Source organism: Crocodylus porosus, unplaced genomic scaffold (assembly GCF_001723895.1).
Source record: "Crocodylus porosus isolate Cpor-Errol unplaced genomic scaffold, CroPor_comp1, whole genome shotgun sequence".
Lineage (NCBI taxonomy): Eukaryota > Metazoa > Chordata > Crocodylia > Crocodylidae > Crocodylus > Crocodylus porosus.
The window spans coordinates 2,242,396-2,257,550 of record NW_017728909.1 but is presented as its reverse complement, the minus strand read 5'-3'; positions in this window follow the sequence as shown (position 1 = coordinate 2,257,550).

The window sequence follows — 15,155 nt, the reverse complement described above, 5'->3', positions numbered from 1 at the left end:
TTTTTGAAGATGGGAACCACGTTGGCCCTCTTCCAGTCCTCTGGCACCACACCAGAGCACCACGAGTGCTCGTACAGCTGTGCCAGGGGTCCCGCAATGACTTCAGCTAATTCCCTCAGCACTCTGGGGTAGAGGTCATCCGGACCCGCTGATTTAAATACATCCAGTCCCTCCAGAAGTTCCCTGACTAGATCCTCACTGACCCTTGGCCTAGGTGCGCCTCCCCTGGGGCCTGAGGGAGGCCCAGTGGGGGGGCTGATCAGGAAAATGGAGGCAAACAAGTTGTTAAATAGGTTAGCTTTGTCATCTGGTGCGACGACCAAAATTCCTAGCGTGACTTGCAGGGGCCCCATGTTACCCAGTACCTTGTTTTTGCCCCCTATGTATTTAAAAAAGGACTTCTTGTTGTCCTTGATCTGGGAAGCTAGTCCCAGTTCCATCTCCACCTTGGCCTTCCTGACTGCCCCCCTGCAGCCCCAAGCAACCGCAGTATAGTCCTCCCTGGTGATGACCCCTCCCTTCCATTAGGTGTATGCCTCCCTTTTAGCTAGGAGACATTCTCAGATGCTTCTAGTGAGCCATTGCATCTTTTGCGCTTTCCTGCTCCCTTTGATCCGTGTTGGGATTACCTCCCTTTGGGCTTAGAGAATCGTCTCCTTAAGAAGCAACCACTCTTCTTGGACACTTGGCTCCCCTCCCCTCAGGGACCTCAGTGCCTCCTGGACTATTCTTGTTAGCTCATTGAAGTCCAACCTCCTGAAAACTAGGGCTGCTGCCTTGCTGCAGGCCTTTGCCACCTTGTGCTGCATGGTGAATTTCAGCAGGTGAATTTCAGCATTGCTATTGCCCAGGTGGTCAAGCACCTGCAGCCCCCTCACCAGGTCGTCGCCCATGGCCAGCATCAGATCCAACAAGGCATCTCCCCTGGTGGGGCTGTGCCCCTTCTGGGTTAGGTGGAGGTCCTGCATTTTGGCTAGGAACCTACATGAGCGGTCAGAGGTGGCTGACTGCTCTTCCCAGCAGATGTCTGGAAAGTTCAGGTCATCCATGATGACCACGTACTTTGACCTAACTGCCTCCATGAGCTGACTTAAGAATTCCTTGTCTAGCTCTTCCCCTTCGTTGGGTGGTCTGTAGTAGACCCCCACCGTTAAGTCTCTTTCCCCTCAACTTCCTTGTATTGTAACCCAGAGCACTTCAGTGTGCCCCTCCTCTGACTGTGCTACTTGATGAGGATGTGTATTCCTCCTTAATGTAGAGCACCATACCCCCGCCTTTCCTCCCTGTCCTGTCCCTCCTGTACAGCCTATAGCCCTTGATATTCACCGCCCAGTTGTGCGTTGGGTCCCACCACATTTCAGTGAGCCCCACTATGTCTGGGTTGGTGTCGGCTAGCAGGAGGGTAAGTTCCTCCTGCTTGTTACCCATACTATGAGCATTTGTGTAGAGGCATTTGAGGCCTCCTGGGGATGTGTGCACTGGCCCCCTATTCTCAGCATTGCCCTGGCCCCTGTTGCCTACCTGTGTATATATTCCACTCGTTGGTCTAGGCTGAGCTGTACTTGTGGGTGTTGCTTGGTTTAGCGGTCCAAGGCTTCCTCCACCCTCATCTTCCCCTTCCCCCAACAAGCCTAGTTTAAAGCCTGCCGAAGGAGATCTGCCAACCTAGAAGAGAACACACTCTTACCTTTAGGGGAAAGGTGGACCCCATCCCATCTAAGCATGTCTCTTGTCGTGATGTGCAGGTCGTTGTCAAGGAAGCCAAAGCCCACCTCAAGACACCATTCCCGAAGCCACCAGTTGGTCTCTGTGATGCACGTCTCATGCCATCTTCCACATCTGCTCACTGGTAGGACAGAAGAGAATACCACCTGTGGACCTATCTCCTTCAGCATGCCCCCTAGAGCATGGTAGTCCACCATCAGGTGATCAGGGCTTCTCCTGGCCGCATCATTAGTACCCACATGGATTAGGATCATGGGGTAGTAATTGGTGGGCTGGATTACTCCTCAGTAAAGCACATGTGTAGATGCACCCACAGTCTGTTCATTTATGACAAGTTGACTATTAACATTAATTGAAAATGTGAGTGCATTTACATATTTTGCAAAAGTTCCAGTCAGAGTTCCAAACTGGTGTCACATTCAAAAATGTTTTCCTGTTGATTTTAAAATTCACTTAGCTAAACTTTTTAGTCATGCTGGACTCTGTAGCTATAATGTTATAATATATACAAATATTGTTCTTGCTTCAGTGACCAAGGATTTTGCTCATGTATCTGGAGCTTTCTTTCTATGGTGCAAATGAGTTAGTAGGGTGTGTCTACACATGCATCTATTCCAGCCTAGATTTACTGTGCAGTAACCTACTGCAGAGTGAGTGCCTACATGTAAATTTTAGTGGGCTTAAATTTAAACTAATGTGAACCATGTGTATTTTGGCAGGTGTCTATACATGGTGGGATGTGGAACTAACTTTAGCCTCAGGTCAGTCCCACCCTGCCACATGCCCCTGTGGCCACTGGTGGCATGTGGCAGCAACCCTGCTGTGGCACTCCCACAGGGCTCTGCAGCTTCTCCCCCGCATCCAGATGTTGGCCCTGCAGAGGCAAGAGACAGAAGCCTTTTGTGTGATAAGATGCTCTGCAGCAAGGGCCCTGCACTGCCCAGTCTCACTTCAGAGGTTGCCATGTATGGGTGCTCAGAGACCATGGCAAGTGTCCGGGTAGGGCTGTGCCCAGGTGGCCACTGGCTGAGGCCCCTCACCCCACTTGCTCCCCTGGGGCTAGCAACCCACTGGGTGCTGGCTACAAGCTGCCTGCCCCCCACCCCCACCAGCCCCTTCCTAGGGCAGGCCAGGGAAGATTGCTAGCAGCACCTCCTGCCGCAGCTCCAGGGTCTATCCCCACCCACCCTGCAGGCCAAACACTCTGCTGTGCTGCTGCCCAGCCCACAGCACCTAGGCTTGGGCACATGGGGCTCCTGGACAATTGGGTATGGGGCTGGCCTGGTCCAGAGTCAGGGCAGAACCACAATCTGCAGCCTGCATGCAGGCAGGGTCATGCAGGATGCAGATTGTAGCTCTGCCCCAGCTCGGGACCATGCTGTCACCACTGCAAGGAGCTGGGGCCAAGACATGATCCGCTGCCTGCACTCCCCTTCCCAGAGCATGCAGGCTGCAGATCACAGCTCTGCTCTGGCTCCAAACCATGCTGTCACCACTGCAAGATTCCACCTCAGCCTGAAGCAGCTCCACACTCTGCCACATGCCCTGCCAGCATTGCTGGGGCCAGTCTCCATGGAAGCCCCAGCACTGCATTGCTGCTGCTGGGGTCTCCATGAAAACCAGCCCCAGCCATGCAGATGGGGGCTACTAGGAAATGGAGTCTGGCCACTGGCTGAATCCACAATTTTTGCCACCCCTGCATTATGCCCTGATGATGATCCTGCTGGTGCCCTGGGTGCACCTGCACTCCTGGTTCAGGACCCTGAACTATGAGAGCACTGGGGCAAGCCTGGACTTCCCTGTACCCTCCACCACTGACTGGAGGGCTACCTCTCACAGCACTACACATCCTTGCCCCTCACTGGCAAGGAGGACATTGCCACCAGCATCAACACCTTCCTCAGTGTGTGAAAAGCCTGTGCCCACCCAGCTGTGGGGACAGGGGCTGCTCATTAAAGTCTTGAACTTTGTCCTGCCTCTCTTCATGCTGGTGGGAGGTGGGACTTGAGGGCAGGGGAGTGAAGGTGGGCTGAGCAGGGACCAGGGGTAAGGCCAGGGACTGGGAAGGCCTCCCCCAATGCAGGATTTACCATGTGTCCAGGGCTGGTGAGGCTGGTGGCTCAGTGTGGGGCCCCCCATCAGTGACAGCATCTGGCTGTGCCCAGTGTCCATGGCCTTCAGTGAGTGCCAGGCCAGCACCCTGGCAGGTCCCCACCCCAGGAGGATCTGGTGCTGCTGATGGCCGGTGGTGGTGTAGCTGGCCACTCCTCGTGGTGGGGTGTGGGGCTGGGCCAAGAGTGAGGCAGCCACTGGGCAAGGCTCCCCAAGATGCCAGTGGATGCAGAAGCCAAGGAGGTGGGAGAGGCAGGGGACTGAAGGCCTGAGGTCCCGTTCTCCAGTGACATACCACCGGCGGCATCAGGGCAGGGACTGGGCAAGGCAGGTCACCCTTGCTGGTGGCACTTGCAGGGATACAGCCTGGCTCCTGGGGCACCAAAATGCAGGTCAGCTCCCATATGAAGGTCTTCTGGGCATGACTGGACCAATGATTGAAGACAGTCATGGCCACCCCCTGCGCCTGCAAGATCTTGGCCTTCATGTGGCACTGCCACACCATCTAGGAGTGGCCTCATGCCTGAATCCTGGCTGACATGTCCTCATAAACGTGAGCATTTGAGCACCTGCCCCATGTGAACTATCGCTGGATGTCAGCCCCAGCCCAGAGCCCCATAAAGTCACCTACCTCCTCCTGGGTCTAGTTGGAACCCAGGGTGCTCAGGATGGGTGCGTGGCACATGGGTCTGGGACTCAGAGGGGATGATGTGCTGGAAATTGTCCCCATCCTGGCTCTCTAGCCCCCTATGTGGCTGTCCCTGCAGTGCCAGCCCTAGAGGGCTGCCAGCAGTACCCAGGACAGGGGCACAGCCAGGAATGGGGACCTGCATGGCAGAGGCACTTCACCACAGTGCCTGCAAAGAGACAGAGCTCAGGGTTGAGGTTTGCAGGGTGAAGGTGCTGGCCTTGCCTTCATAGAGAGCAGGCTCAGCAGCCCTGGGGGGAATCTCAGGGCTGAGCAAGGGATGCAGCAGCCTGCAGTCCTTTGCAACACTCACCTGTGGCCAAGAAGCAGCTCCAGCTAGGGAATAAGATAGACAGAGGCTTCCTGGGTCCTGTCCAGCAAGGCACATGCGGCCTGGTGGGCTCCTGCAGAGAGTACTAGCTTCTCCAGGCTCCCTTTGCTGTGTGCCCCAAGGCACAAAATAGCTGGCATCTTTTATATCCTGCAGCTAGGGGCTGCCAGAGAGCAACCCAGCCCTGGAAGAGGAGAGGCAGCCAGCCAAGAACCCTGGGGCTGGGCTCTGGCCAGCCCCTGGTTGCTGGGCAGATCCAGCACTGAAATCCCTGCACTCATGCACACTAATGTATCTACACATTCGCTAATGCTCTTTAACTATTCATGCCTAAATGCCTTCTTTATGGAGGTATCAAATGTAGGCATGATTAGCCTAAAATCGCCATTTGTAAGACACAGTAAGGGCATACACATGTAGATGCATTAGCACATTAAATGCCCATGTGTACTCATGCCCAGTAAGAGTTTTTGGCTAGGTCTCTACACATGCATGGATTAGGGAGTATGTTTTCTCTCAGGTCCCTGCAGCCCTGCAATGCGCCCCTGACACAACTGAAGAGAGATTCAGACTCCCCTTGGGTGCTAGCCCAGGGGCTGGCAGGGAGCACTGGGCCAGGAGATAGCTGTCTCCTGGCCCTGGGGGACTGCCTACTGCTAAGGCAGGGACAATGTCCCCTGCCCCAGCAGCAGGGAGCTCCTGGCCCTGGCTCCCTGACCAGGGGCACAGGGCTTGGAAAGAGCTGCAGGGGAGCGGCAGATCCCAGCCCACTGCCCCGATCCACCAGTAGGGAAGCTAGCTCACTGTTGGCTGCCTGGGCTGGGACCTACCCCACCCCTGCAGCTCAATCCCCATGCCTCAACCACTTGATCTGGGCAGAGGGCTGGGACCTGCCTCTGACTGGGGCAGTTCCCAGTAGCCCCGGGCTGTACCGGGAAGCCTCCATGTGCAGCCTGGAGCTGGCTGGGGACTGCCCGCAATGAAATGGTCCCCTGCCACCTCCAGGCTGTATGTGCAGCCCTGTGCAGCCTAGGGCTGTCAGGGGCAGGTCCTAGGCAGCTCCAGGCTGAGCAGGAAGTTGTTCCCGTGCAGTGCGGGCTGAGGAGCTTGTCCCCAACCTGTTCCCAGCCCCTGCTTCACAATCCAGGCTCACTGCTACTGTGCAGTAGGGTTGGAAACGACCCGTGCACGGCTGGAACAGCGCAGTACCAGCCGGTGCTGTTCAGTCATGCAGTGCCAGCTGGATAGTGGGGCACACGTGTAGATGCACCCACTCAAACTGAAACATATTTACATTGAGAACATAAACATCAAATTAGAAAATTAACAATACTTTTTTCGTTTTTCAACACATTTACACTTCCTGATCCAGGCTAGCATCAGAAAGGGAGATTCAGTACCATGGATTTTGCAAGGGCTCCAGAACTGGGATCCATATGTTAAAGCAATTGATTCTTTACAGATTCGAGGGGCTTGAAATTCCCTGTAAGTTAGCAGACCTGATCTATCCAGTTTATCCACTGAAAACAGCTGGGCATCTGCCCCTAAAAGTATGGATGAGAATTAATTAAAAGCAACCAAAAGTTTGGCTGTTATCTCAACTGTATTGGGCCACTAATCCCTTAAAGGTTGACCCAAACTAGGGAGATTTTTCTATATTTTTATAATATCTATGGAATTATTCTGTGAATATGAATGATTTCTGCCATTGGTTCTGCTTTCCCGCTACCACGTTCATTTTCCCACAGGAGAAATGCATGCCTTTTCCCTATAAACCATCTACTGCTCTTTTACCTTATGAACAGAATTCCAGTCAGCTCTTCTTGGAACAGTAAATTGAAGCCAAATTTGACTCGTTAACTTCATTTCAGTGATTTAGAACTGACTTGATAATGCTACACTATATGATGGACAAATATAACGGACATTTTTACTTACTACTGAATAGTTATGTGGCAATACCACTATTTTGCTGAAGAAATGAAGAGAATTTTCCACTGTCTTTTCTCAACTAATGAACCCATATTATGCATATCTGACAGTACCTAATCATGACCCTTTTTAACAGATCACCAGGAGCAGCATCACCCACACATATTATGAAATACTTGGTACCACCCATTGAGATGTTAATCCTTTGTTTTCAGAGGGATTTGGATGTTTTCAGGAGCAAAAAAAGAGTCTTCCTAAAAGAAAACATATTGACAAAAACTAAACAGGTTGCAGCTATAGTAGACACTCTGGTAGATTTTTTTTAAGATAGACATTTTCTCCAATCCTTTAGCTATTTGATAACGCTTAGACCACCCAAGTTAATTTGATACAAATGTTATTTAACAACTTCCTTATGTATGTTATTTTTATGACCAGCAATGCACATACATCTGAAGAAAGAAAGCAATTTTGTGCTGAGCTGACACTTTAGAGACTCAGGGTTGAAATCTGCAACAAAACCACATCAGTTACCCATACTTTTATACTTTCCAAAGACCAATTCTTGCCACCATTTGGCTCACTGCTATTCCTTTTCTGTCACTAAAGTGTAAAGGTCAAAAGCCTCAGCTGGTGTAAATTGATGCAGATAGAGCTCTTCTCATTTACCCTGTGAACAACCACATGGATGTAGGAAAGAAAATGTACTCCCATTCTGTGGACAAGGGAAATGAGACCACTGCATTCATGTGCTCTCTGGTGCCGATCTCCTTCACAGATAATGGAGTGAGTGATAATATCAAAGTTTAGCTCAAACAGCAAAATCAATATCTCTTCTCCTTTATTATCTTCATATTTCCAAAATTAAAAGTGGCCCACCTGTGGGATGACATTTTTTTAGGGTCATGTGTTAGTTACTGAACAGTACATTTTTCATTAACATGTACTGCAATTGGTATTGCTAGCTTCTGGCCCAATCATGACACACCAGTGCTCCTCAAAGAGAGGATTTTTTCCCATTAATATTAGTGCTGAGTTTATCCTGAGTAAACTGAGTAGTAAAAATTCATTTTCCCTTTAAACAAAAGAGCAGCTTTGATAGTGTTGACTCTGATTCACCTTTAACCTTTACTCCAATTGTTCTTCACACAGAGTAGTTTATTCCACTTGACTGTGTGTTCCTGTCAAACACAAAGCAAAACCCACGTGGGTTAGCAAAAGGCCTTGAGCAAATATGTCATCCCAAAAAGGCATAAATCATTTTTAACGTATCAGTTTTAGTTGCAATGCACAGCTGAGGAAAGGAGGCTTCCCAGCACTGAGCAGAAGTGCGGCTAAGGAACGGGAGTGGAATTCAGGAATTCTGCTTTCAGCTGCCAGCTCTGCCACAGACTTCCTTCGGCTCTTTGGGCAGATCACTTAACTACCCTGGGCCTCCACTGCCTATTTGTAATGCAGTGCAGTAATCCTTTTTCCCCCTGCTTTGTCTATTAGAACAGGAGAGACTGTGGCTCACTGTGAGCAGTTCCTAGAGGAATGAAGCTCCCCCCACAATCTCCAAGGTGAACATTAGATACAATGGGCACATTTACACAAGACTAATTAGCTCCCCAGTAAAGTCTCAGCATCTACACATGCAGGGACAGAGTAAACTAATGCCGCCACAGGTTTGTACTGTATCAGAGTTATTTATTCCATTGCAATGCAAACGTAGACGTTGATGGGGCTGGCTGGGGCACAAGGGTGCTTCAGTGTGGAGGCCTCCTGCTAGCCCTGGCCACCCCCTCTGCAGCACACTGTGCCAGGCTGGATCAGCCCTGGACTAGCAGGCTGCCTCCCTGGCCCCCGCCAGCCAGGGCTGCTCCAACCCAGCTTAGTGGGCTGCAGTCCTGGGCACACATGTAAACATGGTGCCCAGGAACAATAAACTCTAGCACGATAAGAGCCAGAGTTTGTGTCACATTAACTGCACGTATAGATGTAACCAGTAAGTATTTTCTTAGCACTGCAAAAGTACTATCTAGATTCCTGCATGAGAAATGCTGAAGAAGGAGTATTGGTTGCATATCCAGTGAGATCCTTTTATTTTTGCTCATGTAGAGCTGAATTGTGAGCCCAGAGTAGCTGAGGCATCTAGAAACTCTGCAGCTGCAAGAGGTAGCAGGCAAATGACAGCTACATTTTTATGCTACACAATAGAAACAAACTTGACTTGCCAGACCAAACATTTCAGCTCAAATAATGATTCCCATTAAAAATGACAGCCCTCCCTTAGAAGGGGGAGTGTATATAAAAGGCATTTATAGTATGGAAAACTAATTGGTTTAGGAATCAAATAAAAAAAAATGCAACAGCTTCATACAGCAGTGGGAGTGCAAACACTCCTATTTTAATGAGCTTCCTCTAAAGGAGGCTAATGTGTAATATTTCTCTTGTATGAGTTTGCATTAGAGATGTGCTGAAATGGGAATACTCATTACTTGCTACTATCTTAGCCTTGCACAAAACTGTTGGCTTCTCCTGAGTAACCTGACATGATTATCAATGGTTTAGGGAGAGGTATCATGTGATCGAGGCCTGAAACAAGCATTGTGTGATGTGCAGGTGTGCAGCAAAATTTTACAAACGTGCAATGACTTTTTAGACAACGCGCACAATGAATATTAAACAAATCTGGGAAACTCCTGGTTCTGATGCCTCAGATCAGCTCTTTTTTTGCCATTCAGTTTCATTTAAGCCTCATTTCCATTGCTGCAAACATACTTCTCTCATTATTCCTCTTTAAATCTGGAAGATGTCATTGACTTCAGTGGAGTCAAAGACTCTTTATTCAAGGTTTGTAACATATTTAGGATTTGGAAAGGATCCTGAGGACCAAGCCCAGACCCCCAACATCTGGTGTTAGCAGACCTTGTCTCTACCTACCGGGCTCTGGTGCATATGGAATTGAAATTGGAAACAAACTCCATATTGACTTCAGTTCATAGTTATTGGCTGTGACACAGAATTTAGCCTCTCATATGGGAGACAGAAGCTCAGACCTCAAGAACGAAGGGAGGAAATAACTCAAAGATATGGCTTCTCCAGACAGTTTACCTATTCTTCTGGCCCCGCACCCAGCATATGGCCTGTTTCCAGACTTTATATCTTCCTGCATGTCCTGCTCATCATACATGTCTGGATACATCCTCTTAGAACAGGGAATGTACAGGGAAAGGAAAGAAAACACTCTTTTGTGGGAGAAAGAATCAGGATATGATAAAGCAGAGGATCCTACTGTTAAGGAGGAAATAACCAGGAGGTGCAGTGAGTTTGATGGGCTATACAGTTGTGGATCAGTGGGTAGTACTGCTGGAACTACCTTTATCCAGGTGGGATAATAACAACATGATTTCACAGCAGCACAAAGAGCCCTGGCATTTAATAAACACAGAGGGCCAGATTCTCCTCTGCCACACATTAGTGCAGCCCCATTGACTTCAATGCAGCTATACCAGAGCTGGTGCTAGGGGCAAGCAACTAGGAAGATGTCTTGGAGCCAAGACCTTTGGGGTCCCGTTAAAATAAGTTAGCACAAGTCATCGTCTATACCCGTGAGAGGAGGCTGGACCCCACAGCTTAGCTTCTGCCCAGGCCTCTATGGCCATGTTCAGATGAGTGCGGCTGTGTGGTAATCATGCCACAGACATGTCTGTGGCACCACATACCACACATTCAGTTGTTCTCCACACTGCAGTCGAGCAGTGTGGAGGGGGTTTTTGACCCCTGGATATCCAGGGGTCAAAAAAGTCCACAGAGAAAAGACATGCAGGACAGCGTGTGCTGCTCAAACTGGAGCTGGGCTGGCCAGAGCCACACTCCACTGCTGCTGCTCCAGCCCCGGGAGGCCCCCAGCACCCCAGGTAAGGCCCATCCTACTGCCCCAGAGTAACTTGCCGCATGCCAGAGCACACATGGCATGGGCAATCCTTGGGGACAACTAGGTATACCGCCACTAGTTGTCCCCAGACAGCCAAACTTCCACACCACATGTGGACACAGCCTGTGAGTTGAATGCCATCTCTGGCTATTCCTATTTATACCTAATGAGGATCTAGCCAAGGTGTTTACTTTTACCGGCAGGCAGGTATAGAGGCACCCCCAAGCTCCTCCAAATTCCACCAAGGCCGTAACTCAGGCCTCGAGATTCCTCCTCTACCAAGCCCAGTTTTTGTTGGGAGCAGAAGAGACTCTGAGCCTTAGTATTTATATGATGCTTTGCACTGACACGGCACTTCAATGCACTAACACATCCTTGCAGGTGTCCAGCCAGAGGAAGGCAGTTCTAAATTATACCCAGATACTCCTCAGCCAAGTTATCTCAGCCAGGGATGTGAGTTTGAGCCTTGTATCAGACTTGGGCCAAAAGCTGCCCCTAGCTGACACCTACACAACCTTGAGCTATAAGCTGGATGTCAGGAATGACCCGCTCACTCCAGAAACTGCTTTGAACTAAATTGGGGATTGGACTACTGCAGAGTCAAGCCCAGGGAAAGAGCCCAAAAGGCTCCTTTCCACCTCTTCATCTCAGCGGTGTCACATGCTTGCCGGGAAACCGGCCCAAAGTTTTGGTTTGTATTTTAAAGAGACCTGATTTTTAATCCAGTTTATACAGGGGAAAAAAGCATGGAATATAAATGTAGCACGTTGAAGTAGACTGTATTAGGAATCATGCCTACAGGTTATTTGTTCTTATCTCTCATGAAAGAAAACCCCATGAAGCCAATTTACACAGCTCTCTGGTGACCTTTGAAAAGCATAACTGTAATATCCAATAAATTATATCTTTACAGCTGTATTCTGTTATGAGGCACGGTATTTTGTGCAGAGGTGATGGTATCTAAGTATTGACCGAAATTTGTAGCATTTCTCATCTGTTCCGTTCACAAGCCAGAACATACATTTTTATTTGTTTTACTGTATGTTGCATTGGAATTTGTTTTGTTTAATAGATAATATCATGCCATTTTTGAGTAACCTTAGGAAGGGGGGTTTTTTTCCCCTATCTGTTGTGTTTTTTTGTGGGGCTGCCAGGCCATTGTAGTAGTTTTGATAGTCAGTGCCAGAGACCCTGCTGAGAACTGATCAAATGATTTCTATGCCCGGCAGCTCTTTTCAAGTTGGTGAATTTTTGAATTTCATTTCCAAAGGCTAAATTTTCCAACAGCAATATTTGCTCACCCTTTGCATGCAAATGAAATCATTTAAAAATGAGGATATAAGCACAAAGAATCCAACTTTAATTTAGACATCCCTTGTGTAGTAAAAACATTGGTAAAAGACAAGGAAATTTACACATTTTTGTGCACCATTTAAATGCATATTTGTTGAATATTAAGCAATACCCCTGAGGGACATCGGTAGTGAGTTTCTGGCATATTCAATAGACTATGTTCCACTGTCCACCCCTGCCTGAAGTAAAAAGAAATACCCTCCATTTCTGCTGAAGCGGAAATGAGAACCAGTCACTTGACTTCTTTGATCATCAACTTGCCCATACGTAAAATGGAAAGAATATTTTGCTACTTCACAGAGATCTTAAGCCTCAGGTAGTTAGTAAACAGTTAATGGAATTAGAATAATTTTAAGGTCATCAACTGAAAGGTGCTACATAAGTACAAGTACTATTGCCAGGCATAATTTAAACTAATTAAATTTGTTCTGAGCTGCAAGAGGGAGCCAGAGGTTCCTGTTCCTGCTAATAAGGGGAGAAACTGAAGCAAAAAGAGCCCCGGGAAGCTGAACAATGACTGCCTAGGCAATAAGCTTCCCATAAAGGTGAAGGGACGCTGCAGCCACACAAGGAAACACCCAGCTGGAAGGGGCAGGGCTTGGGAGCCATATAAGCCCAGGGTCTGAGCCAGGGCAGCCAGTCTGACCCTGCAGACTTCAGAAGGAAGAGGTCTGCAGCAAGAAGGCTCTTGTTGGGTGCCTGGCTGTGTTCCTGCTATGCCTACAAGCAGCAAGTAAGGAGCTGAGGGCTGGTAGGGGACTAGGACCCAGGATGGGTATGCACCCAGTGAGCTAAGAGTTTTAGTTTTAGCCAGAGCACTTTTTTTTGTTTGTTTCATTCACCGGCAGTTTGGGTTGGGACTATCAGAGGTGGATAGGGGTGGCCCAGTGCCCAAACAGGGTGGAGACAGGGCCAAGCATCTCATTGTCCAAACAAGGCAGAAACAGGACCAGGGAGCCCAGGAGCCGAGCAGGGCAGAGTTACAGCCAGAGGCCCACAGCCCAAGAGGGCAGAACCGGGGCCAGGGGCCCACAGCCTGAGAGGGCAAGCTAGAGAAGGCTACAGCCAGGAAGGCTGAGGCCAGAGCCCAAGAGGGATGAGACCAGGGCCAGAGGCCTGAAGCCCAAGAGGAGCAAAGCCTGAGAGCATGAAACCAGGGCCAAAAGGGCAAGCCTGGACCTGGAGCCAAGAAGTCCAGCACAGTGAGCCCTAGGCTAAGGGACCAGTGAGAGGAAATGAGCAGAAGCCAAGAAAGCTGAGTCCCCAACACGGGCATGAAGGCCTGAACTGAGCTGATACTGGATAGTGGGCAAAATACCCCATCTGACAGACAACTGATAACCTCTGTGAGGCATGGGCATGGCTGCAGGGGAGATTGAAGACCACAAATAGCCCATAAGGTAACAGGTGCCCTGGGATCACAGAGAGGCCAGGGGGAGCCACATGGCATAAGAAGAGGAGTGGGACTGGCAGGATCCAGGATCCTTCCACTCATGGAAAGAAGGACTTGGGTTCACTCTAGGGCTCTTGAGCAGGCTCCCTTTTCAAAAAAACAATGAGTACCTCAAGGTGTGGCAGGCAGGAGAAGAGGGGGGGTACTTAAGGAGCCCAAGCAGAGACAGGAGTTATAGCCACGGCTGCCCCAGGGCTCAGACTTGTTACATAAGGCTACAAAATGAGCAGAAGTTTGTGTTGGAGTTCTAATTAATGGAATTTATGATACCAAAATCTGGTCATGTGATGGTAACAAGACCTGTAACTACTTGTTCATGCTAGACTCATACTACTCTGATGGAGGGAGCCTAGCACTGGTTGAGGGAAATGCTCATTCTAGCCATCAAGCAAAGGAGCAGTTAAGCATCAGCTTATTCCATGAGCTGGAGTAGAAATGAAACACATATTTAATGGTTCTGTTGCAGCAAAGTTAAGATAAACAAAAGTGGACGTAATGGCTAAATGTACCAGTGTTGTTAAAGAGTCCTTCATATAAAGGATTCAGCTTCTTTCCCAGAATTTGGAACATCAGTATCCATTATCATCCAGATTATTATATTCCATCTACTAGTCACAGAAATGGATTTAGGCACTTAAGCGTGGTGCCACTCCATCCTTCTCAGGTCCCTGAAAAACTGCTAATACAAAAGGTGGTTCATCATCTCTTATTGACTAAATCTCCGTAGGTCTTTTTATGAAGAAATAGATTAAGCTGAAAAGACTGTCATGTTTAACTCTTCAAAAAAAAGCAGTTTCATTCCTTTGAATTGCAGGGTTGGGTTTGGCCTAGGAAGGAGGATAGCAGCACAGGTTTTCATCATGTTGATGTGTCGACTTAGTCCTTAATCTTGCTAATTTTCTACGTTCTGCTTATATATGTAGGGCCAGGTTCTCTTCCATCTTAAACGGTTACGTGTGATTCTATTCCACCATGTCCAAGTCTGTGAAAATCCATATTACACCCATCATCTGATCCTTAAGACTGAGTCACAAAAAGCAATGAAGAGAAGGACCTACTCACCTTTTGTATGCTTTCAGGGATTCAAGCAGGACCCACATGAGGAGCAGATCCTAAATTGGCTCTGGCAGGTACCACATGCAGGTGCTGCATCTAGCATTTTGGGGCAGGGGGCGGGAATCCATGGGCCTGATCTGCCAAATGAGTTTTATACTCCTGTGCTACAGCATAACTTCAGTAAGCAAGTAATACTGGCAAAGTATCTTAGTTGCTTTTTAGTGACATTTAGCAGCTGGAAACAAGGAAAGCCCAGCACCACTTGATCAGGCAGCTCTCCATGGAGGGCTGAAGCATCTGCCATCTATGGTCTGTGGACAATGGCTTGGTAACTTTTCTCTCAGAGGACAAAGCTGACGTGTCATGCCAACTGTAATATACATGCCAGTTTTGGAAATCAAGTAAAAAAAAAAGTTTGTGTTGAAAAAGACAGTTGATGGAACGTCTACTTTAGAAGATCTCTTTTTGATCTCCGCATTTCAGGCTAATTAGCCGTGAAGTAATAACTGAGGTCCAGACCTCCGGAACAAGTAAACAAGAGGGGAGCAGTCCCCTCATAGGCAAGTCAGGCCTAGTTGTAAATGCA